This window comes from Oncorhynchus masou, chromosome 6, assembly GCF_036934945.1.
Source record: "Oncorhynchus masou masou isolate Uvic2021 chromosome 6, UVic_Omas_1.1, whole genome shotgun sequence".
In the NCBI taxonomy this organism is placed as follows: Eukaryota; Metazoa; Chordata; class Actinopteri; order Salmoniformes; family Salmonidae; genus Oncorhynchus; species Oncorhynchus masou.
In genome coordinates this window covers 55,940,373-55,967,568 of record NC_088217.1, presented here as the reverse complement: position 1 = coordinate 55,967,568, position 27,196 = coordinate 55,940,373, and the positions used below count along the sequence as shown (strand labels likewise).

General features: G+C 42.6%; 1 protein-coding gene across 1 annotated transcript in view; it reads right to left on the bottom strand.

Annotated features, from left to right (window-relative positions):
• The window catches only part of LOC135542325 (protein phosphatase 1 regulatory inhibitor subunit 16B-like), a 130,391-nt gene extending 103,435 nt beyond the window's left edge, over positions 1 to 26,956 (bottom strand). The window contains exon 1 of the mRNA XM_064969206.1: positions 26,810 to 26,956. The gene's annotated coding sequence lies outside the window, so the exon portion shown is untranslated. The remainder of the gene's footprint in view (positions 1 to 26,809) is intronic.
• Between the last annotated feature and the right edge of the window lie 240 nt (positions 26,957 to 27,196).

Below are 27,196 nucleotides of genomic sequence, written 5' to 3'. Positions count from 1 at the left end.
GATGCTGAAGGAAACAGGTACAAAAGTAAAATGAGTCCTATAATCGACATTCGGTCAGCAAGGAAGAAGCCACTGCTCCAAAACCTCCATAAAATAGCCAGACTACGGTTTGCAACTGCACATGGGGACGAAGATCGTACTTTTTGGATAAATGCCCTCTGGTCGGATGAAATAAAAAAAATAGAACTGTTTGGCCATAATGACCATCGTTATGTTTGGAGGAAAAAGGGGGAGGCTTGCAAGCCGAAGAACACCAAACCAACAGTGAAGCATGGGGGTGGCAGCATCATGTTGTGGGCGTGCTTTGCTGCAGGAGGGACTGGTGCACTTCACAAAATAGATGGCATCATGAGACAGGAAAATGATGTGGATATATTGAAGCAACATCAAGATATCAGTCAGGAAGTTAAAGCTTGGTCGTAAATGGGTCTTCCAAATGGACAATGATCCCAGGCATACTTCCAAAGTTGTGGCAAAACGGCTTAAGGACAACAAAGTCAAGGTATTGGAGTGGCCATCACGAAGCCCTGACCTCAATCCCATAGAAAACTTGGGGGCAAAACTGAAAAAGCGTGTGCGAGCAAAGCGGCCTACAAACCTGATTCAGTTACACCAGCTCGGTCAGGAGGAATGGGCCGAAATTCACCCATCTTATTGTGGGAAGCTTGTGGAAGGCTACCCTAAATGTTTGACCCAAGTTAAACCATTTAAAAAAGGCAAAGCTACCAAATACTGAGTGTATGCAAACATCTGACCCACTGGGAATGTGATGAAGGAAATAAAAGCTGAAATAAAACACTGCTATTATTCTGACACTTCGCATTCATAAAATAAAGTGGTGATCCGAACTGACCTAAGACAGGGAATTTTTATCAGGATTAAATGTCAGTAATTGTGAAAAACTGAGTTTAAATGTATTTGGCTAAACTTCCGACTTCAACTGTGTGTGTATGTATACAAAAAAAATACAAAAATGTTTTTGCTTTGTCATGGGGTATTGCGTGTAGATTGATGAGGGGGAAAAACAATTTAATCCATTTTAAAATAAGGCTATAACAAAACAATGTGGAAAAAGTCAAGGGGTCTGAATACTTTCCAAATGCACTGTACCTGCTGTCAACTTGTGCAATACTTTAGGAGACAGAAAAGAAAAAGACTGCGTTCTTTACTTCACTTGTCACATAATTTTTCATTATGAAGCTTACCGGTAGTCCCCAGTCACGTGGTGTTTGATTAAAACACACAACAATGAGACCAGGGCCTTGTGAATCACTCACTGTTGTGTAGCATGTTACAGTATGGCATTCACAACTACGCACACATCCAACCACCACTTGCTGCCATACTGTTAACCCATTATTATTAATAATCCAGATCACTTTCTCCTAATCCCCACCTATATCTACCTCAGATACTCCAGTATCCCTGCATATTGTACATTTGGTATTGGCACTGACTCTGTATATAGCTTCCCATCTTATTTCTCGTGTTTCATACCATTCTGATATTGTTACTGCACTGTTGGGTAGAGCATGCAAGTTAAGCATTTCACTGTACTTGTGCATGTGGCATTAAAACTTGAATTTAACCCTACTTTCCTGCTACAAGACTAGTTAAGCATCCATCTATCGAATTTACCTGAATTCACCTGCTATGTGGAAGATTAGCCATCGTCGATTCAACAAGAACTCGCCTTCGTCAGATCGGGAGCTACTTTGTTCTGGGATGACCTGAAGACTTCTCCCATTGCATGCAGGAAAAATGTTTTGCCCTGCATTATAAATACGCATCAGCATTGGAATTATTGTTCCAGGGACTTCAGTACCGTGAGTAACATTGAGATTTCCATTCATTTTTCCTGAATCATTCATAATACTTTTACTCGAGTTACCAATGCATGACAACATTATAGCTTGCAAGCACGGGCAGTGTCAGTAAGTATGCACTCTAAATACCTGGGTTTTATATATATATATATATATATATATATATATATATAAAATGGATTGAAAATGGATTGTATGGAGTGAAATCATTTTTATTTAGCTAATACATTGAAGTTATTGCATGGAAGAACATTATGGAAACAGAAATCTAAGCTTAAACTATATTAGTAATAGCCTCTCGTTTTCCCCAGAGAGAGTCATTATCATACAAGTTAATTTACTGAGATGTCTTTTTTACCATTGTTCTCATGCTGATCTAAATGAGTCTGGTGAGAGGGTTACACTCTGAAGGTCTCTAGGTGTCAAGCAGAAGAGACTCTTCAGAGGAGGAAGGGGAGGCCCATTCTACTCAGTGAATTTGAGAAAATATAAATAGTGAAACATTAAAGTTATAATTTTTAGATAAAACCACACTAAATATATTGTCCCCAAAAACAAAACAAAAAACAACACTGTTTGCAATGAAGATCTACAGTAGCCTCAACAGCACTCTCTGGGGTAGAACCATGGTGTAGCCGGAGGACACCTATTTTCTGTCCACCTCTGGGTACATTGACATCAATATAAAACCTAGGAGGCGCATGGTTCTCACCCCCTTCCGTAGACTTACACAGTAAGTATGGTAACTTCCGGAGGACATCTCCAACCTATCAAAGGATCGGAGAATGAATCTAGTACTGAAAGCATATACTACAGATAGCTTGCAGAGCTGTGCATAAATGTGGAGAGTTGTTCAACTATTGTCTTTCTATTTGAGTAAGCATCTATGAAAAAAATAATGTCTTAAATTAAGGAGAAGCAGTGAGAGAAAAATATATGTTGTTGTATTTTTGTTTTTTCATTTTCAATTAGCTAGCAGCTAGTTAATTTAGCCTACTCACCCAGCTCAAACAGAGAGGAATGAACAGACACCTGTCCACAACCTCAAACAGTCACACTCCAAACTCCACTATGGCCAAGACTAAAGAGCTGTCAAAGGACACTAGAAACAAAATTGTAGACCTGCACCAGGCTGGGAAGACTGAATCTGCAATAGGTAAGCAGCTTGGTTTGAAGAAAAGCAACTGTGGGAGCAATTATTAGGAAATGGAAGACATACAAGACCACTGATAATCTCCCTCGATCTGGGGCTCCACGCAAGATCTCACCCCGTGGGGTCAAAATTATCACAAGAACAGGGAGAAAAAATCCCAGAACCACACGGGGGGACCTAGTGAATGACCTGCAGAGAGCTGGGACCAAAGTAACAAGCCTACCATCAGTAACACACTACGCCACCAGGGATTCAAATCCTGCAGTGCCAGACGTGTCCCTCTGCTTAAGCCAGTACATGTCCAGGCCCGTCTGAAGTTTGCGAGAGAGCATTTGGATGATCCAGATGCAGATTGGGAGAATGTCATATGGTCAGATGAAACCAAAATATAACTTTTTGGTAAAAACTCAACTCGTCGTGTTTGGAGGACAAAGAATGCTGAGTTGTATCCAAAGAACACCATACCTACTGTGACGCATGGGGGTGGAAACATCATGCTTTGGGGCTGTTTTTCTGCAAAGGGACCAAGAGGACTGATACGTGTAAAGGAAAGAATGAATGGGGCCATGTATCGTGGGATTTTGAGTGAAAACCTTCCATCAGCAAGGGCATTGAAGATGAAACGTGGCTGGGTCTTTCAGTATGACAATGATCCCAAACACACCGCCCGGGCAACAAAGGAGTGGCTTCATAAGAAGCATTTCAAGGTCCTGGAGTGGCCTAGCCAGTCTCCAGATCTCAACCCCAAAGAAAATCTTTGGAGGGCGTTGAAAGTCCGTGTTGCCCAGCAACAGCCCCAAAACATCACTGCTCTAGAGGAGATCTGCATGGAGGAATGGGCCAAAATACCAGCAAAAGTGTGTGAAAACCTTGAAGACTTACAGAAAATGTTTGACCTCTCATTGCCAACAAAAGGTACATAAAGTATTGAGATAAACTTTTGTTATTGACCAAATACTTATTTTCGACCATAATTTGCAAAGAAATTCATTAAAAATCCTACAATGTGATTTTCTGGATTTTTTTTCTCATTTTGTCTGTCATAGTTGAAGTTAACCTATGATGAAAATTACAGGCCTCATCTTTTTAACTGGGAGAACTTGCACAATTGGTGGCTGACTAAATACTTTTGCCCCACTGTATGAGTTTTTGAATAATAAAAAGTACCAAAAGTGCTTCATGAGTAGTGCATGACTCTAGGGTGGGAACACATACACACTTCAAGTCAGAAGTTTACATACACCTTAAGCAAACACATTTAAACTCAGGTTTCACAGATCCTGACATTTAATCCTAGTAAAAATTCCCTGTCTTAGGTCAGTTAGGAACACGACAATATTTTAAGAATGTGAAATGTCAAAATAATAGAGCGATATATTTCAGCTTTTATTTATTTCATCACATTCCCAGTGGGTCAGAAGTGTACAAACACTCAATTAGTATTTAGTAGCATTGCCTTTAAATTGTTTAACTTGGGTTGAACATTTTGGGTAGTCTTGCACAAGCTTCCCACAATAAGTTGGGTGAATGTCGGCCCATTCCTCCTGACAGAGCTGGTGTAACTGAGTCAGGTTTGTAGGCCTCCTTGCTCGTACAAGCTTTTTCACTTCTGCCCACAAGTTTTCTATGGGAATGAGGTCAGGGCTTTGTGATGGCCACTCCAATACATTGACTTTGTTGTCCTTAAGCCATTTTGCTACAAATTTGAAAGTATACTTGGGATCATTGTCCATGTGGAAGACCCATTTGCGACCAAGATTTAACTTCCTGACTGATGTCTTGAGGGTGTTGCTTCAATATATCCACATAATTTTCCTGCCTCATGATGACATCTATTTTGTGAATAGCAGTGGCTTCTTCCTTGCTGAGCGGCCTTTCAGGTTAAGTCGATATAGGACTCGTTTTACAGTGGATATAGATTTTCCTGTACCGGTTTCCTCCAGCATCTTCACAAGGTCTTATGCTGTTGTTCTGGGATTGATTTAGACTTTTTGCTCCAAAGTACGTTCATCTCTTGGAGACAGAACGCGCCTCCTTCCTGAGTGCTATGACGGCTGCGTGGTCCCATGGTGTTTACTTGCATACTATTGTTTGTACAGATGAACGTGGTACCTTCAGGCGTTTTGAAATTTCTCCACAGGATGAACCAGAACGTGGAGGTCTTGGCTGATTTCTTTTGATTTTCCCATGATGTCAAGCAAAGAGGCACTGTTTGAAGGTAGGCCTTGAAATATATCCACAGGGGACACCTCCGATTGACTCAAATGATGTCAATTAGCCTATCAGAAGCTTCTAAAGCCATGACATCATTTTCTGGAATTTTCCAAGCTGTTTAACCTTTTTGGGATAGGGGGCATCATTTTCACTTTTGGATGAATAGCGTGCCCAGCGTGAACTGCTCCTACTCTGTCCCAGATAATATAATATGCTAATATATGCATATTATTATTAGTATTGGATAGAAAACACTGAAGGTTCTAAAACTGTGAATGATGTCTATGAGTATAACAGAACTCATTTGGCAGGCAAAAACCTGAGAAAAATCCAACCAGGAAGTGGGAAATCTGAGGTTTGTAGTTTTTCTAAGTTTGGCCTACCGAGTACAGTGTCTATGGGGTGAAGTTGCACTTCCTAAGGCTTCCACTAGATGTCAACTATCGCTAGAAACTTGTTTCAGGCTCTGCTATAAAGGAAGGGGGAATGGAAGCTGAATGAGTCATGGGTCTGAGACACTCTGCCAGACTCGTGACACACGCTCCCGACAGTTAGCTCTCGTTCCAGTGCTTTTCTGCAGACAATGGAATTCTCCGCTTGGAACCTTAATGATTTATGTTAAAAACATCCTAAAGATTGATTCCTTGCATCGTTTGACTTGTTTCTACGACCTGTAACGGAACTTTGAGTTTGTCTGGACGTAGTGGTCGCGCCTCATGAAGATGGATTACTGGGCTGAACACGCTAACAAGTGGCTATTTGGTCATAAATGATGGACTTTATGGAACAAAGTAATTTGTCGAACTGGGATTCCTGGGAGTGCCTTCTGATGAAGATCAAAGGTAAGTGAATATTTATAATGTTATTTCTAACTTCTGTTGACTCCAACATGGCGGATATTTCTTTGGCTGGGTTGGGTTCTGAGCACCGTTCTCAGATTATGCTTTTTCCGTAAAGTTTAAAAAAAAATCTGACATTGGTGGCATTAAGGAGAAGTCTCTTTAATTATGTGAAAAACACTAGTATCTTTTATCAATGTTTATTATGAGTATTTCTGCAAATTCACTGGATGTTTTGGAATCAAAACATTACTGCACGTAATGCGCAAATGTAAACCGAGAATTTTGATATAAATATGCACATTATCGAACAAAACATACATGTATTGTGTAACATGATGTAGAAGGAAAAGCTGTGTACATTTGCAAATACTGTGCCAAAATCATGTGTGAAGAATGCAACAAATGTGCAGAATCTGGCCAGCTCACACAAAAAGAAATCTGACAAAAGTCCCTCTACTTCCATTTTTTGGTGAAAATTATGAATCAGACACCTTATCGATAGCAATAGCTCATGGTCCTCCTGGAATGAGATTTTTTTGTGACTAATTGGAGGAACGTAGTCAGAGAAATGCTGATGAATGTCTTGCTCAAGCTGTGTATGCAACTGGTTCACCTCTGATGCTCACAGGCAATGTGTATTGGAAGAGATTTCTGAATGTTATTTGCACAGCACACACCCTTCCAACCAGATTTTTTTTTTTTTTTTTTTTACTAGGCAAGTCAGTTAAGAATAAATTCTTATTTTCAATGACGTCCTAGGAACAGTGGGTTAACTGCCTGTTCAGGGGCAGAACGACAGATTTGTACCCTGTCAGCTCGGGGATTCAAACTTGAAAACGTTTGGTTACTAGTCCAACGCTCTAACCACTAGGCTACCCTGCCGCCCAAATGCTTTATCTACTCATTTGCTGGTTGCAGAGTATAAGAGAGTTCAAGTGAAGGCCAAGCAAATCATAGAGAAAGCAGAATGTACTGCAATCTCTGATGTGTGGTCAAACGTTTGTGGGCAAGGAATAATTAACAAACATCTCCACCCCTCAACCAGTATTCTACAAAAGCACAGACACAAGGGCCAACAGACACACCGGTCTCTACATAGCAGATGAGCTGAAGGCAGTCAATGAGCTTGGACCACAGAAGGTATTTGCACTGATGACAGACAAGCTGCAAACATGAAGGCTGCTTGGTCTAAAGTGGAGTCTTACCCTCACATCACACCCATTGGCTGTGCTGCTCATGCATTGAATCTGCTCCTCAAGGATATCATGGCACTAAAAACAAAGGATACACTCTACAGGAGAGCCAATGAAATCGTTAGGCATGTGAAGGTTCATCAAGTTATAGCAGCAATCTACCTCACCAAGCAAAGTGAGAAGAATAAGAGCACCACATTGAAGCTGCCCAGCAACACCCATTGGGGTGGTGTTGTCATCATGTTTGACAGTCTCCTGGAAGGGAAGGAGTCTCTCCAAGAAATGTCCACATCACAGCCGATATGGACAGACCCATCAAAAGGATCCTCTTGGATGATGTGTTTAGGGAGAGAGTGGTAAACTGCCTGAAACCTATAGCAGTAGACATTGCACGGACTGAGGGTGACAATGCCATCCTGTATGATGTTCAGACTCTGCTTGCAGATGTAAAACAAGAAACTGTTGGAATCATGGAAATAGGATGATTATTCTAATTCTATTGTTAGAATATAATAGTGGGCACTTTGAATACAGTATTGTTTGACATGACAACGAATGAAAATGCCAGGGAGGAGTTATTTTGACAAGGTAGGAACCAAAGTGTAGATAAGTGCTTCCTCTGGGATCCTATAATCTTTGGTGACATTGAATGTTCTCTCTTAGCTTCTTCATGGAGCTAACATGTTCATTCTTTGCATAGTCCTCTGATTTAGAAGATATCGTTACATAAACATGCCGATTTAGGTCTACATCGTCACTGGTATTATCAGGCTATATAGCTCATTACGTTTGTTCTGACTCAGTAGATGTATTAGCTAGCTAGCTAGCTAGCTAGCTAGCCAGCCAGCTAACTAGTGATTAGCATTAATGGCTAACAAAGATTTAGGCCCAACTTGCTAAGAAAATACAAACTAGCTGTTTGCAGATGTAAGACGCAAACCAACAGTGTAATTATAAAAACGCTCGTGAATTTATATTAACCTCTTACACTTATGGTGGCGCTATTTCATTTTTGGAAGAAAAACGTTCCCGTTTTAAACAAGATATTTTGTCACAAAAAGATGCTCGACTATGCATATAATTGCTACTGTTCGAAAGAAAACACTCTGACGTGTCCAGAAATACAAATATCTTCTCTGTGCGTGCCCTAGAACGTGAGCTTCAGGCAAAACCAAGATGACTTGGCATCCAGGAAATGACAAGGATTTTTGAGGCTCTGTCTTTCATGATCTCCTTATATGGCTGTGAACGCAAGAGGAATGAGTCTGCCCTTTCTGTCGTTTCCCCAAGGTGTCTGCAGCATTGTGACGTATTTGTAGGCAGATCGTTGGAAGATTGACCATAAGAGACCACATTTACCACGTGTCCGCCCGGTGTCCTGCGCCGAAATTGGTGCGCAAAAGTCACCTGCCAGTATTTTTCCATGGGGCAGAGAGAGAAAAGCAAGCTTCCAAGAACTGCATGTCAATGAAGAGATATGTGAAAAAACATCTTGATGATTGATTCCAAACAACGTTTGCCATGTTTCAGTCGATATTATGTAGTTAATCTGGAAAAAGTTTCACGTTGTAGGTGACTGCATTTTCGGTTCGTTTCGGTAGCCAGGCGCAATGTAGAAAACGGAACGATTTCTCCTACACACAGACGCTTTCAGGAAACACTGCGCATTTGGTATGTGGCTGGGAGTCTCCTCATTGAAAACATCAGAAGCTCTTCAAAGGTAAATGATTTTATTTATTTGGTTATCTGGCTTTTGTGAAAATGTTGCGTGTTACATGCTACACAAAATGCTATGCTAGCTTTGCATACTCTTACACAAATTAGTCAATTTCTATGGTTCAAAAGCATATTTTGAAAATCTGAGATGACAGTGTTGTTAAGAAAAGGCTAAGCTTGAGAGCAAACGCATTATTTTAATTTTATTTGCGATTTTCAGAAATCGTTAACGTTGCGTTATGCTAATGAGCCTGAGGCTTAGTCACAATCCCGGATCCGGGATGGGGAGTTTCAAGAGGTTAATTAAGAAACAAATTGAAAACAGCATCGTTGTCATCAACATTGTTGCATGTGCTGCAATGACCATGCAGACTGAATGCAAGCGTCTCATGGTTGAGGAACAACAAATGCGCTCGTTGAATGACAGGGGCGGGGCTAAGTCTGTATGGAAAGTAGCATGGAGAGAGGACTCAAGTAGCGAAGTACACCATAAAAATGTACGCTACACACAGCGTATCACTTTTTGGTTTGTTAACATTCAAATACCGTTAGCGGTATACCACCCAGCCCTAGTAAATGCCCTTATCTCCTCTTACTTGTACCACTCCTCATCAAATGCCTGCCTATCTTCCTTACTTCATCCCTCCCTCCACCCATTCCCAGCATCTTGAACATCCTTTACCTTCATCGAGTTTGTCCACCCCTCCATTACTCCCTACTCCATCCCCAAGGACTTAGGAGGATGTTTTATTCAGTCTGGATTACTTGTCCTACTTTGCGCTGCTGGGGAAGGGGGGGGCGAGATAATATATAATGAGGAAGCTTTCCTTGGTTGATTTAAAGCACTCAGGTCAACCTGATTCTGGGTCATTGTCTCCCCAGACGTTGTACCAAATCAGGCCAGTTACACAAAAGACTGTCTTGGCTGCTGAAATACTGGTACCCAGCCAGCACACAAACTTCAGCCTTCAACACACAAGGCAATCTCCACTTCAAATAATGTTTCTCAACCACTTTTGCCAGTAACTGACAATATATGGTTCTCCTCATTGATTCTCCTAGCACTGTAGAGCTGACTTAATCAATGTTAGCTAACTATCTGAGGGACCAATCAGCAACATTCTGTTGAGAAAAAATGAAAAATAGACCAGGAATCTCAGTACCTCGCACAGACAGGAATAAATAACTCTGGTAAGCAGAAGGGCAGAGGGGTGCATTTCATGATTAACCACTCATGTGTAATTCTAGGAACATACAGGAATTCAAGTCATTTTGTTCATCCGACCTAGAATACTTCACAATGAAATATCTCCCAAGAGAATTCTCCTCCATCATAGTCACGGCAGTTTACATCCAACCTCAAGCCGAAACCTCGATGGCCCTCAAAGAACTTAACTGGACTTTATGCAAACTGAAACCACATATCCTGAGGATGCATTTATTGTAGCTAGGGAGTTTAACAAAGCAAATCTGAGGACTTGGATGCCGAAGTTCTATCAACATATTGACTGTCCTACTCACGCTACTAAGACTCTCGACCATTGCTATACAAACTTCCCAAATGCTTATAAGACCTTCCCCCACCCTCCTTTCGGCAAATCTGACCACGACTCCATCTTGCTCCTCCCGTCCTATAGGCAGAAACTCAAACAGGAAGTTCCCGTGCTTTGTACTATTCAACGCTGGTCTGACCAATCGGAATCCACACTTCAGGATTTTTTTGATCACATGGAATGGGATATGTTCAGGGTAACTTGCGAATATAATCTAGACGCATACACGGATACGATGACTGAGTTCATAAGTAAGGGAAGACCCCCATGAAATTGACAAATTGGCATTGGGCGAACCATATACACGATCGCAAATACCACCCAATTGGACGACAATTCATCAAAACCATATTTCAACCGGAACATTACAAGTGTAATAAACCAAAAAATCCAATAGAGAGCACACTCCACCATAGATTTTCATATGGGAAATGAATAAATAAATAAATGTCACCCCTGGGACATTGTAGTAAATGGACATAAATTTTTCTTATTTGATTGAGTTTGTCCATTAGGCCTGTTTTGTCGATTTGCCATATACGATCATAGAAAGTCGGCTTCCGAACCCGAAAGTCAGTGAACCATGTCCACACACACACACACACACACACACACACACACACCAAATGATATATCACTAAGCCCCGAATCAACCTAGAAGGTAAGAAGTAAGAATTTCTTGTTGATGTTGATTCAGCATGTCCATTTCATAATGGGAAGTCCTTGTGGATAGACATTGGCAATGGACACTCAACTTGCAGAAATTCATATTCTAACTGACAATATAGCAAATGTGTAATGGACACTGTCCAGTCGCTCATTGGTGTTGATTTCAGCCTGTCCAGTTGGTGATGTTAAATCCCTCATTAAATACATTGGAAATGTACACTGTCCACTTGCAATATAAAATGTACAATGCCTATATATTATACTGCCATCAAGTCAGCCATCAGTCAATAAGATATCATACTGACACCAAACTCACTTTGTCCAAATCTTTCAGAAGCCAACTCACATATTTCAGAGCAGCCCACAATTCATAGCGCCTCCTGTTAAAACCATAAAAAAACATAGTTCCAGTCGCGCTGCGGGTCCAGTTCTGACATTATGTGTTGGCCTGGCTGAGGCGACCCTGAAACCCATAGAGACTGACCCTACACACTTTTGGTCGATAGGTATTTCGGAGCCCAAGCAGCGACCATACCCTTTTGTGACTAGGGGGCAGTATTTTCATTTTTGGAAAAATAACATTCCCGTAGTAAACGGGATATTTTGTCAGGACAAGATGCTAGAATATGCATATAATTGACAGCTTAGGATAGAAAACACAAAAGTTTCCAAACCTGTAAAAATACTGTCTGAGTATGACAGAACTGATATTGCAGGCGAAAGCCTGAGAAAAATCCAATCCGGAAGTGCCTCATGTTTTGAAAGCGCTGCGTTCCAATGCGTCCCTATTGAGCAGTGAATGGGCTATCAACCAGATTACTTTTTCTCCGTATTCCCCAAGGTGTCTACAGCATTGTGACGTAGTTTTACGCATTTATGTTCAAGAATACCCGTAAGCGGCTACATTGCGCAACTGGTCACCTGATGGCTCCCAGAATGATTCTCACGTAAAATACAGAGGTAGCCATTATTCCAATCGGTCCTACTGAAAAACCAATTGTCCCGGTGGATATATTATCGAATAGATATTTGAAAAACACCTTGAGGATTGATTATAAACAACGTTTGCCATGTTTCTGACGATATTATGGAGCTAATCTGGAATATTTTTCGCCGTTTTCGTGACTGCAATGTCCGTGCGATTTCTCAGCCAAAACGTGAAGAACAAACAGAGCTATTTCGCCTGCAAAAATAACTTTTTGGGAATTAAGGAACATTGTCTATCTAACTGGGAGTCTCGTGAGTGAAAACATCCGAAGCTCAAAAGGTAAACGATTTCATTTGATTGCTTTTCTGATTTCCGTGACCAAGTCACCTGCTGCTAGCTGGACAAAATGCTATGCTAGGCTATCGATAAACTTACACAAATGTTTGTCTAGCTGTGGTTGTAAAGCATATTTTGAAAATCTGAGATGACAGGGTGATTAACAAAAGGCTAAGCTGTGTCTCAATATATTTCACTTGTGATTTTCATGAATAGGAATATTTTTTAGGAAAATGTATGTCCGTTGCGTTATGCTAATTAGTGTCAGTCGATGCGGGATGGGGAGTCATTAGAGGTTAAATAGTGCTGAAAATTCACTTTTTCCGGTCGTTGCTATGGGGTCCCTGAAAGAGCTATCGAACAGAAACGTCAGGGTGCGTTTCTATGGGCCGAGGCGGTTTCAATGCACTTAGTCTTGTGATTGTGACTTTTCTAAATGTTGTCATTTTTTTTCATTCAAAATGAATTGAAGTTATTGCAAATGAACGAGGCTGTTTCTCGGCCTGAGAACCTTCTAGAGCCATAACTCACCGTGCACTACCGGCATAAGTCCTAGAACAGGTTTATAAAGTTTCAGAAATCTAGGTCGGGTGGTTCTTTGATGGTTCGAACACAGGTAACCATTGCAGGCTCTGTGTGTCTGTAAGCACCACACTGTCACTCCACATTGACAGAGTGTGTGCGAGTACAGAAAAATCACAGAAATCACCTAGAGCTCCGAAACCCACCTTAACGGATTCACCTTTACACGCCACAACTGGATATAACTTTTTAGAAGAAAAACAACTTTTGTTTAACCATCAAACGGACGGACATTGTACGATTTCCTATAAAATTACCATAGATAAATGTCTGGTTCTATTTTTCCTTACACCGAAGGTTTATGTACTGTAAAGTGAAGTGGTCAAATTAATGCTGTATTACCATTTTCACCCTTTAATCCAGGAAAGTGAATATTAACTCGGAGCGTTGATGCCTCGACGCCATCTTGTTTCTGGGCTAAAAGGACATTTGGCCAAACCTGTGCTCACCAAGTCTTTTCCATTTCTGAAAAACTGCCATGTCTATTTGGTGCTGTTTTGTCCATTTGCCATAAGCATAACCAGTCGGTATCTGGTGGAATTTTCCAGTACAGCAGAATTCTTTTTTTTATATCAAAAAATGTATAATGTGGAAACCAAATGTCCTAGACACTATTTGATGACTTCCCGGAAGACCGGGTCCTGGGGGACGACCGGAGGCCATCGGCCTATTTTAATAACACTCGCGGATGCCTAGTAAGGGGCCATACATTTTCAATATTGAGATCAATCAATCATACCGGAAATGCCACCCTTAAGCTATGGAAGGGTATAGGAGATGTAGTACCCACTGACTTAAAACCTACCATAACCAGAAACCATGGAAAGATGCTGGCATTTGCTCGAAACAAAGCACGAACCAAACAAGCTCAAGCTCATCAAACAAGCTCAACGTCAGTATAGCGATTAAGTGGAGTCGCAATTCAGCTCAGACGAGACGCATGTGGCAGGGACTACAGACAATCGAGGACTACAAAGGAAAAACTAGCCACGTCACCGAGACCAACGTCCTGCTTTCGGACAGTCTAAACACATTCTTTGCACATTTTGAGGACACCACAGTGTCACCGACGTGGCCCACTGCTGAGGACTGTGGGCTCTCCATCTCCATGGCCGACGTGAGAAACATTTAAAACGCATTAACCTTCGCAAGGCTGCTGGCCCAGACTGCATCCCTAGCCGCGTCCTCAGAGCATGCGCAGACCTCTGGCTGAAGTGTTTACGTTCATATTCAATATCTCCCTATCCCAGTCCACTGTCCCCACATACTTCAAGATGGCCACCATTGTTCCTGTATCCAAGAAGGCAAAGGTAACTGAACTTAATGACTATGTTCTGGTCAGGCTCCGGAAACGGGCACATCGCGCACCGCTCCCGAGCATACTACTTGCCAATGTCCAGTCTCTTGATAACAAGGTAGATGAAATCCAAACACGGGTAGCATTCCAGAGAGACATAAGAGACTAACGTTCTTTGCTTCACGGAAACATGGCTCACTCGAGACACGCTATCGGAGTCGGTCCAACCAGCTGGTTTCTTCATGCCTACAGAAACAAGCATCTTTCTGGTAAGAAGAAGAGTGGGGGGGTATGCCTTATGATTAACGAGACATGCTGTGATAATAACATACAGGAACTCAGGTCTTTTCTGTTCACCTGACTTAGAATTCCTCAATCAAATGCAGACCGCAATATCTACCAAGAGAATTCTCTTAGATTATAATCACAGCCGCATATATTCCCCTGCAAGCAGACACATCGATAGCCCTTAACGAACTTCATTTGACTCTACGTAAACTGGAAACCACATATCCCGAGGCTGCATTCATTGTAGCTGGGGATTTTAACAAGGCTACTCTGAAAACAAGACTCCCTAAATTCTGTCAGCATATCGATTGTGCAACCAGGGCTGGTAAATCCCTTGATCATTGTTATTCTAACTTCCGCGACGCATATAAGGCCCTCCCCCGCCCTCCTTTCGGAAAAGCTGACCACGGCTCCATTTTGTTGCTCCCTGCCTATAGGCAGAAACTAAAACAGGAAGCTCCCGCGCTCAGGTCTGTTCAAAGCTGGTCCAACCAATCTGATTCCACGCTTCAAGATTTGATTCGATCACATGGACTGGGATATGTTCTGCATTGCGTCAAACAACAACATTGATGAATATGCTGATTTGGTGAGCAAGTTTATTAGCAAGTGCATCGGTGATGTTGTACCCACAGCGTTTATTAAAACATTCCCCAACCAGAAACTGTGGATTGATGGCAGCATTTGCGTGAAACTGAAAGTGCGAACCACTGCTTTTAATCAGGGAAAGGTGACCCGGAAACATGACCGAATATCAACAGTGTAGCTATTCCCTCCGCAAGGCAAACAAACAAGCTAAGTGTCAGTTTAGAGACAAAGTAGAGTCGCAAATCAACGGCTCAGACATGAGAGGTATGTGGCAGGGTCTACAGTCAATCACGGATTACTAAAGAAAACCAGCCCCGTCGCGGACCAGGATGTCTTGCTCCCAGACAGACAAAATAACTTCTTTGCTCGCTTTGAGGACAGTGCCACTGACACGGCCCGCTCCCAAAACCTGCAGACTCCTTCACTGCAGCAGACGTGAGTAAAACATTTAAACGTGTTAACCCTCGCAAGGCTGCAGTCCCAGACGGCATCCCCAGCCGCGTCCTCAGAGCATGCGCAGACCAGCTGGCTGGTGTGTTTACGGAAATATTCAATCAATCCTTATCCCAGTCTGCTGTTCCCACATGCTTCAAGAGGGCCACCATTGTTACTGTTCCCAAGAAAGCTAAGGTAACTGAGCTAAATGACTACCACCCCGTAGCACTCACTTCCGTCATCCTGAAGTGCTTTGAGAGACTAGTCAAGGAACATATCACCTCCAACCTACCTGACACCCTAGACCCACTCCAATTTGCTTACCGCCCCAACACGTCCACAGACGACGCAATCGCAACCACACTGCCCTAACCCATCTGGACAAGAGGAATAACCATGAGAATGCTGTTCGACTACAGCTCAGCATTTAACACCATAGTACCCTCCAAACTCGTCATCAAGCTTGAGACCCTAGGTCTCGACCCCACCCTGTGCAACTGGGTAGTGGACTTCGACAGGCCGCCCCCAGGTGGTGAGGGTAGGTAACAACATCTCCATCCTGCTGATTCTCAACAGTGGGGCCCCACAAGGGTGCGTTCTGAGCTCTCTCCTGTACTCCCTGTTCACCCACGACTGCTTGGCCATGCACGCCTCCAACTCAAATCATCAAGTTTGCAGACGGCACAACAGTAGTAGGCTTGATTATCAATTAAGACGAGAGCCTACATGGAGGAGGCGAGGGCTCTGGGAGTGTGCTGCCTGGAAAACAACATCTCACGCAACGTCAGCAAAACAAAGGAGATGATCGTGGACTTCAGGGAACAGCAGAGGGTGGACCCCCCAATCTACATCAACGGGACCGGAGAAGGTGGAAAGCTTCAAGTTTCTTGGTGTACACATCACTGACAAACTGAAAATGGACCACCCACAAAGACCGTGTGGTGAAAGGCACAACAGAGCCTCTTCAACCTCAGGAGGCTAAAGAAATGTGGCTTGTCACCTAAACCCTCACAAATTTTTACAGATGCACAATTGAAAGCATCCTGTCGGACTGTATCACCGTCTGGTAGGGAAACTGCACCGCCCGCAACCGCAAGGCTCTCAAGAGGATGGTGTGGTCTGACAAACGCATTACCGGAGGCAAACTATGCTCACTCCAGGACAATTACAGCACCCAATGTCACAGGAAGGCTAAAAAGATCATAAAGGACAATAACCACCCGAGCCTCTGCCTGTTCACCCCGCTATCATCCAGAAGGCGAGGTCAGTACAGGTGCATCAAAGCTGGGACCGAGAGACAGCTTCTATCTTAAGGCCATCAGACTTAAATAGCCATCACTAGCCGGCTTCCACCCGGTTACACAACCCTGCACCTTAGAGGCTGCTGCCCTATATACACATGGACTTGGAATCACTGGCCACTTTAGTAATGTTTACATTCTGCTTTACTCATCTCATATGTATACATTATATTCTACTGTATTTTAGTCAATGCAACTCCAACATTGCGCAATCTAATATTTATATATTTCTTAATTCCATTCTTTTAGATGTGTGTATTGTTGCGTTTTTAGATACTACTGCGCTGTTGGAGCTAGGAACACAAGCAATTCGCTACACCCGCAATAACATCTGCTAAATATGTATATGTGACCAAAAACATGATGTAGACTTCACCGTGAAACGCTTACCTACGAGCCCATTCCCAACAATGCAAAGTTAAAAAGCAAGAAAGTTTTTTTTTTATAATTCATAAATAGTACAAAGATAACGGGGCTATATATAGGGAGTACCGGTACTGAGTCAATGAGGCAGTTGACATAATATGTACATGTAGGTAGGGTTAAAAGTGACTAGGTAAACAGGATAGGCAATAAACAGTAGCAGCAGCACATGTGAAAGAGTGAAAGTATGCACGCCCACACACAGTTGTTTCTCTTACTGCTACCTTTTCAATACCACATCTCTTACCCGCAGCCAGGTTTAGGGACAACTCTGTCTGGTCTGCAAGTTCCTGCTTCTAAAGCTACAATGTGTTATGAATGGGGGGAGGGGGGGGGGGTAGTGTTAGGACATAGACAAACACAACACCATGATCCACAATCCATCCCCAGGTGGCAGCATCTACCAGGTCTAAATGCTGAGCAAAGCCTTTATTTGCACACAGGTGCTGCCAAATAAGGTGATAATCAGTGAGTGACCTTTCTGGCAGGGCCATGAGGCTGCTGATTTTATTTGATGGCGGTAAGGCCTTTAGTTCGTTTTTGAGTTTCTAGATTGGACACGCCTTGCGTATTTTTTCTTTTTGTACATATTTATGTTTCGTCACCATCTGAACAAAAATACAGAGCAAATAATAATAATAATCATCCGCCGACCAACAAGGAGCTGGCCCTGGACCTATGGTAAGGTAGATGTCTCCTGGGTACCCACAGTCAACAAACACCTAGTTGCACACCCTTACTTCTCAAATTCATGTGCACATCCAAATCAGGTTACAGACCATGTAGCTAGGCCTAAGACCCCTAAACATGACAAGTGCAGCAAAATAAGTAGGTTAGTTATTGTTTTCGTAACAAATTATTATTAACACGATTTGTCTAGAAGAGAGACACACACAGAACACCACCTAAATTTACCTCATCAATATTTCACAGCGTGCAGATGTCAACAGGGCAGAGATGAGCTAGAATCACTTAAAACTAAAAACTAAAGTTTTTTTTAATATTAGGTTAGGGCTTCCACCAGACACACGCACGCAGCACTGATGCAGGAGGAGACCCATATATTTCACTACGTCTTAACTACAACAGTGTGTTAGTCTTACCAAGCAGAGAAATCTTCTGCCCGAGTATACATGTTCTCCATAAGCGCTACATTTTCCACATCATAAATTAACTAGGCTTTTTTTCGAAGTTTCACTTCGCTCGTCAGAAAAGTCATTTTATAGCATTCTCCCATGAGAATGAACGATATGCATCTTCCAGTGATCTATTGACAGAACAGGCACCCTTGTCAGTCACAAAGTGAGCGGTGACAGGGAAACAATGTTCCACCTCTCAGTAACTATCCTTGTGCGCTGTGGTTGGCTGCAGTCAATTTCTTTCACGGAGGATTGGGAGAAAATGGTGCTTCTTCATAGTCTTCTGTGAGTGAATCCCTTGTAATGTACAGTACCGTCAGAAAAGTATACAGTGCCTTCAGAAAGTACACCTTCACTTTTTCCACATTTCGTTGTGCTACAGCCCGAATTTAAAATGGATTCAATTGAGATCGTGTCACTGGCCTACACACAATAGACTATAATGTAAAAGTATAATTATATATTGAAATTTATATACATTTTATTTAAAAAAATTGAAAAGCCGAAACGTTTTGAATCAATACGTATTCAACCCCCTTGTCGTAGCAAGACTAAATACGTTCAGGAGTAAAAATGGGCTAACCAAGTCACATAATAAGTTGCATGGACTCAGTGTGTGCAATAATAATGTTCAAATCATATTGATTCATATAGCCCTTCTTAGATCAGCTGATATCTCAAAGTGCTGTACAGAAACCCAGCCTAAAACCGCAAGCAAGGCAGGTGTAGAAGCACGGTGGCAAGGAAAAACTCCCTAGAAAGGCCAAAACCTAGGAAGAAACCTAGAGAGGGATCAGGCCATGTGGTGGGCCAGTCCTCTTCTGGCTGTGCCGGGTGGAGATAACAGAACATGGCCAAGATGTTCAAATGTTCATAAATGACCAGCATGGTCAAATAATAATCACAGTAGTTGTCGAGGGTGCAGCAAGTCAGCACCTCAGGAGTGTTTAACATGATTTTGCAAATATTGTACAATCCAGGTGTGCAAAGCTCTTATACTTATTTATTGTCTCAGGGTGTGAATACTTATGTTAAGGAGATCTCTGAATTTCATTTTCAATAAATTTGCTAAAAATAAACATGCTTTTACTTTGTCATTATGGGGTATTGTGTGTAGATGGGTGAGAATAAATTATATTTAATTCATTTTGAATTCGGGCTGTAAAACAACAAGGTGGAATAAGTCAAGTGGTACGAATACTTTCTGAAGGCACAAAAATAGTTGAATTTTGTTTTTTGGCACATTATGTATTGGGTTAGGGCTTCCACCACACACACGCCCGCACTCCAGGCACACACTGATGGTGGAGGAGACCCATATGTCACGACATTCCAAACTGCCTCTGGAAGCAACGTCAGCACAAGAACTGTTTGTCGGGAGCTTCATGAAATAGGTCTCCGTGGCCGAGCAGCTGCACATAAGCCTATGATCAACATGCGCACTGCCAAGCGTCGGCTGGAGTGGTGTAAAGTGCACCGCTATTGGAATCTGGAGCAGTGGAAAGGCGTTCTTTTGCAGTGAAGAAATCACGCTTCACCATCTGTTAGTCCAACGGACAAATCTGGGTTTAGCAGATGCCAGGAAAAAGCTACCTGTTCCTACCTGTTCCAACGCATACTGTAAATTTTGGTGGAGGAGGAATAATGGTCTGGACCTGTTTTTCATGGTTCAGGCTAGGCCCCTTTTTCCGGTGAAGGGAAATCGTAATGCTATAACAATGACATTCTACTATTCTGTGCATCCAACTTTGTGGCAGGTTGGGGAAGGCCCTTTCCTGTTTCAGCATGATAATGCCCCTGTGCACAATATGAGGTCCAGAAAGAAATTGTTTGTCGAGATTGGTGTGGAAGAACTTGACTGGCCTAAACAGAGCCCTGACCTCAACCCCATCGAGCACCTTTGGGATGAATTGGAACACCGACTGAGAGCCAGGCATAATCGCCCAACATCAGTACCCGACCGTACTAATGCTTGTGGCTGAAAGGAAGCAAGTCCCCCAGCAATGTTCCAACATCTAGTGGAATGACTTCCCAGAAGAGTGGACAGAAGCAAAAAGGGGACCAACTCCATATTAATACCCATGATTTTGGAATGAGCTGTTCGATGAGCAAGTGTCCACATACTTTTGGTAATGTAGGCCTACTGATTTGATTAGTGTCAACAATGGAGAGTCAACTGTTGCTTTCTGTGTTTCAAAGCCCCTGTTTAACACCCACTGTATTCTTCAAATCATACCTGTAGGTCTATTCATGGACACCTGACTTTGCATAAAAGCGGAGGTGCAGTCTGGCGGGGTTCCTACCCCTGAAAACTTTTTTTTGCCACAAACTAAATTGAAAAGGGTAGGCTACAAAAATTGCAACAATGAATTCAATTGAAAGAGTAGAGAGGCGAAGGGCGAGAGCCGTGCGTCCTCCAAAACACGAACCAGCCAAGCCGCACTGCTTCTTGACACAATGCCTGCTTGACCCGGAAGGAAGCCAGCTGCACCAATGTGTTGGAGATCTGACCAACAGCCCTGGTACCACCAGGCACTGAGTCATGCTGTCCATTTACATCAAAATGGGGCCAAAAGCAGAGCAGAGTGATGTGGAGCCCAGAGTACCAGACAAGAGATAAAACATCTATTTTACAAAGGATAACTTTTTCAAGACACGTGGCATAATAATAACCTCTTAGAAAGCCATCCCAGAGGTTAAGGAAGTAGGTTGATTTGCTCTGGCAGGAGAGCTAGCGTTCTCCCAATATGACCTTGAGCTAGCCGCCCCACTCTGCTCTTCTGCGCCGCCGCCGCTCCACTGCGCCGCCGCTCCACTGCCCCGCCGCCGCCGCTCCACTGCCCCGCTGCCGCCGCCGCTCCACTGCCCCGCCGCCGCCGCCGCCCCACTGCCCCGCCGCCGCTCCACTGCCCCCCCGCCGCCGCCGCTCCACTGCCCCGCCGCCGCCGCTCCACTGCCCCGCCGCCGCCGCCGCTCCACTGCCCCGCCGCCGCCGCTCCGCTCCACTGCCGGCGCCGCCGCTCCCGCTCCACTGCCGGCGCCGCCGCTCCCGCTCCACTGCCGGCGCCGCCGCTCCCGCTCCACTGCCGCCGCCGCCGCAGCCTAGTCTGATCCTTGAATTTTGAGGTGCTCTTATTGTGTTATCGCCATTGCACAGAGTGTGCAAAATATTAGGAATGTGTTCCTAATGTTGAGTTGCACTCCCACTTTTGCACAGAACAGCCTCAATTGGCTGGGGGACGGACTCTACAAGGTGCCAAAAGCATTCTACCTGGATGCTGGCCCATGTTGACTTCAATGCTTCCCACAATTGAGTCAAGTTGGCTGGATGTCCTTTGGGTGGTGGACCATTCTTACACACAGGAAACTGTTGAGCATGAAAAGTCCAGCAACCTTGCAGGTCTTGACACACTCAAACCGGTGCGCCTGGCACCTACTACCATACTTCGTTTAAAGGCACCCTCTGAATAGCACACACAATCCACATCTCAATTGTCTCAAGGCTTAAAAATACTTATTTAAACCAGTCTCATCCCCTTAATCTACACTGATTGAATTGGATTTATAAAGTGACATCAATAAGGGATCATAGACTGACCAGGTGAAAACTTTGTTTTGTGCACTCAGTGTTCATATGAAGAGGGTAAAGCAGTATATGAACATTATTAAAGTGACCAGTGTTCAATGACTATGTACATAGGGCAGCAGTCTAAGGTGCAGGGTAGAGTATTGGGTGGTAGCCTACAAGTGACTAAATTCAGGGCAGAGGCCTGCTTTGTCGTGACAATTGAACAGTCTGATGGCCTGGAGATAAAAAATACAATTCTATGTAACTCGATAAGGCAGTTAAGAACAAATTCTTATTTACAATGACGGCCTACGAAAAAGCAAAAGGCCTCCTGAGGGGATGGGGGCTGGGATTAAAAATAGGACAAAACAACACTACATAAGTGGGGCAGCAGGGTAGCCCAGTGGTTAGAGCGTTGGACTAGTAACCGGAAGGTTGCAATTTCAAACCCCAGAGCTGAAAAGGTACAAATCTGTCGTTCTGCCCCTGAACAGGCAGTTAACCCACTGTTCCTAGGCCATCATTGAAAATAAGAATTTGTTCTTAACTGACTTCCCTAGTGAAATTAAAAAACAAAGAAGCTGTTTTTCAATCTCTCGTCCCCTGCTTTGATTCAGGAAAACCAGTTTTTGAGTTGTGTGGTTGAAATATCAGCAGTCCCTTCTCTCTGGTATAGCTCTTCATGCATCATTCAAGACTTAGGGCTCTACTCAAATCTGTAAAGCTGAAAGTTGTAGATACCGCAATAGAAATGTAAAGGTATTTTCAGTTTGAGCCGACAAAAATGCTAAAGCGTGAAATGTTCCTTTAAAATTTGAATCATGCAGTACAGCTGAAAATTTGAATCATGCAGTACAGCTGAACTGCAATACGGATTGAATAGAGCCCGTAGTTTAAATTGTGTGCAGCACAATGGATATATAATGCACAATGTCTCAGAAAAGACTGTCTGGGTTGTCAATATTCAGTAAAGAAAACAGTCGAGCCCACAACCAGGATCTACAGTCTGTGGTGAAAACATTTGCACACAAAAATACAAGGCGACGCAGTTGCATACTGCTACTGTAGGCCTCTGCATTGATTTTTATTGATTTTTTACCTTGATTGAAGCCCATTTCTGTAAACTATTAGCCAGACAAAACCTGCTAAGTTCAACAATAACTAGTAGCTAAATGTATCCTTATGCTGACTACTTTTCCCTCATTGTTAGGCTATTTGAGGTGTCATTTTTTTATAGAAAAAGTATAAATACCAGCTAAATATTGTATACAGCTATACTGCATGATGAAGAATTCCATAGTAAGCTAGTGTTGAGGGTGGACTGACTATTATTTGGCATTGACAGACTGGTTTTACACACAACAACTTTCTATACAAGCTGGTAGAGAGTGAGGATGACATGTCATGCAGTTTCAGATAGGCTATAAAGGACAGTTGTGTGTGTATATGTACACACACATATATATATATTTTTTTATATACTGGTTGCTGATTAGTATGCTGTTTTATCGAAAATGAATTTTAAAATCTGCAACGTTTGAATTCCCAACTTTAGTTACTGAAAAAGTAAATCCATTATTCTGTTAAACCAGTAGTATTTGGCTGTTTTTTGTAAGAAAAACTATAAAGCAACTGTACCATCTTCAGGACCCCCCCCCCCCCCCCCCCAAGTAAAACAAGAATCTCTGACATCAAGCTCCATATAAGGGAATATTGTGATGTTTCTACATAGCAAGGTTTCCCCCATGAGGATGCACATGTGCAGCTGTTACCCATCTCTGCTGCTGTGGCAGTCAGCTACATTAAAAACAAAAACAAAAATGTTTTTAGGTGAAAAGTACACATTTCCTGACAAAACATTTCTTGATAGTACTTGGCAAAAATAACTTATTTGCCTGTATGCTTTCAATAAAACAATACATTTGTCCACAGTTCGCAAATTTGTGAATCATGCATTCACTAACCCACGGAGCAGTGACGTGTGATTTGTCCTATATTTTTATATGTTTAATCCCAGCCCCCGTCCCCGCAGGAGGCCTTTGTAAATAATAATTTGTTCTTAACTGACTTGCCTAGGGAAATAAAGGTCAAATACAACTTATTTCTTTGAAGAAGAAGGAGGCCTGCATCCAGCAAAGTCACAAGTCACGTGACCTGTTTTTGCAGCCGTCTCAGTTCTGCATCCCAGGAAGAGAGAGACAACTCAACTGGACTAGTAAACTTCTCCTTTAACCAGAGGTAGAGCAGGTGAGGTAGAACTCGTGTAGGGCTATAGGACAACATTCCTCACGACAAAGTGTCTGCAGGAGATGCCCTTGTAGCCAGTTAGGTAGAACACCGCTAGTAATTGGTGCAAGGCAAGGCTAGTATGCTTGGGGACAGTACAGGAAATGCTGTGTCTTTTAGCCATTGAGGCAGAATGACCGTCACACTACTGTCTGTAATGCAGCACTAGATGGCTCAATGCGGTAAGGCCAAACATGCCGCCAAAACACACAGACATTCACTGTTGCACACATTATCAGTCACTACTATCTCACTGTACCTGTACTAGTAGAAATAGATAACAATACTATACTCCTGCTTTGGGTATGCACTGCCGTGTGCACTCTGAGGAACTAGTAACTGGATGTATAATATATTCTGTCTCTGTAGTTAGTTTTGTACCCCAACTTCTGCATTATTCCAACACCATGATTTAGAGATTTCTCTTCTCATTAAATATTGACACCTTCGATGCCCGGGAGGTTCAGCTTGTAGACTAGTGGAAGATCAAATCCATGATGATTGCTATCAAAAGCAGTTCCACTTCAACATGATATCCAGCCTGCTTATTTTTCAGTAGCAGAAAGCTTATTTCCTTGCTGCTATGTTCACACACACACACACACACAAGCCCACTGACCAAACCCAGTGCTTTTATGTTCTGGATTTTTATTCAGATTGCAACATGTTGGTTGATAACGACCTGGGCTTTGTCAATTGCCCTCTCCGCTCTAAGCCATGCCTAGGCCTGTTCACTTACCATGCAGTGATTATGCTCTGTCAGTTATCTGATTACAACAAGCATGTTGGAATGCTTCCTGAGGTGTGTGTGTGTGTGTGTGTGTGTGTGGTGGGGGGGTGGCTGATAGCCAGTGCAGATGAGGAGAGAAACACCAATAGAAACCTCTCAAGACGTCCCCACACATCAAACATTTAAGGGCTACACTACCCAAAGTGCCAGAGAGCGGAACATATTACCAAAGGCACATTTAGCAACAACAGCAAAAAGGACATGGCCAATACTATACCAGGCTTATGCTGTTATCTTGAGCGAATCACACCCTAAAGAATGTTTGAGTCGGAAGAATACCACAAGCAAAATGCGTACAGTGTAAGCAAAACCAACCAAGCTCCAGGCAACAATTTACATTACCAGTAATGCTGTAATTAATCTAGTCTCGTAGGCTACCAATATTGCATAGTGGGCTAATTAGCAGCGGCATAAAGTACTTAAAAATACTTGAAAGTACTACTTAAGTCGTTTTTGGGGGGTTTATATTTTTTGGGACAACTTTTGCTTTACTACATTCCCAATGAAAATAATGTATGTTTTACTCAATACATTTTCCCTGGAACCCAAAAATAAAATGAAAAAAAAAAAACATTTGAATGCTTAGCAGGATAGTAGAATGGTCCAATTCAAACACATCAAGAGAACATCCCTGGTCATCCCTACTGCCTCTTATCAGGCAGACTCCCTAAACACAAATGCTTTGTAAATGATGTCTGCGTGTTGGAGTGTGCCCCTGGCAATCCGTAAATTAAAACAAGAAAATGGTGCCATTTGGTTTGCTTAATATAAGGAATTTGAAATGATTCACACTTTTACTTTTCATACTTACGTATATTTTAGCAATTACATTTACTTTTGATACTTAAGTATATTTAAATATCAAATACTTTTAGACTTTTACTCAAGTAGTATTTTACTGGGTGACCTTCACTTTTACTTGAGTTTTCTATTAAGGTATCTTTACTTTTACTCAAGTATGTCAATTGGGTACTTTTTCAACCACTGCTAATTAGGCTACTCTGTAATTGCATTCCAGTAGTTGTTTTTGGGCATTAGCCTACACAAGTGGAATAAAACAGTCTATTGGGACAACACTATTCTTCATTGACCAATATAAAGCCTATGTTATACTGCCAGACCGCATAGTAGTCTAAATACAAACAGACAGTTGCCTAACCTCTCTCTTGTGAGCTACTTTAAAGAATGAATACAGGAATCTGAACATTATCATAAAATGCCCATGGCAGTCTTTCCCCATCGAACGCGCGGTACTGTGACTTCTGGAACGAGTAGTAACAAAATCTATCAAATTGAAATGGACAATCATCCTTCTTTCGGTCCTTCCTCCCTACACCTTACGAACTGGTGTAGCGAACACTGTTGCCTCTTCAAATCCCAAGTGGCCAGCCAGCAACATACAAGTAGGATTGAAACATTGTTGAGATCTAGTGCAGAAATCAGTATGATGTGTTCATTTTCTAGAATCTGGGCAACATTTGTGGAGCCAGCAACGGCAAAGAAGAATTGGTTACAGTAATGTAACGGTAAAGCTATAGACATGCCTTCTTGGCACCCTCCCAATGCCGCTATCCTCACTGCTCTGAAAATACCTCCTTTCTTTCCGCTGTTTCATTTGAATCAATCGAAATGAAGACCTCAACCGAAAACGGATCGCATTTGTAAAATAATGTTGTACTCACCGACTGTTACTTGGTTTTCATTAGTTCCAATTTCACTCACTGGGATAAGCCTGCAGCAGCGTTTAGCGTCTTGTGGCTAACTAGTAGCGACACAGAAGAAAAGCCACCGTGGCTGGGCAGGCAAGGAAGCTATAGCAGCTCTGTCGCTAGTTGCCGCCCCCTGCAGATATGAGAACGCCCCTAGCGAGAGGTCACTTCTCGAGTTCGGGTCTGCGGATGAGGCAAAGAGAGAAGGAGGAGACCCGGGTAAAATGCAGACAGACAACACACATGGAGTGCAGTGGTGGAGAAAAAAAGTACCCAATTGTCATACTTGAGAAAAAGTGAAGATTCCTTCATGGAAAATGACTCAAGTAAAAGTGAAAGTCACCCAGTAAAATACTATTT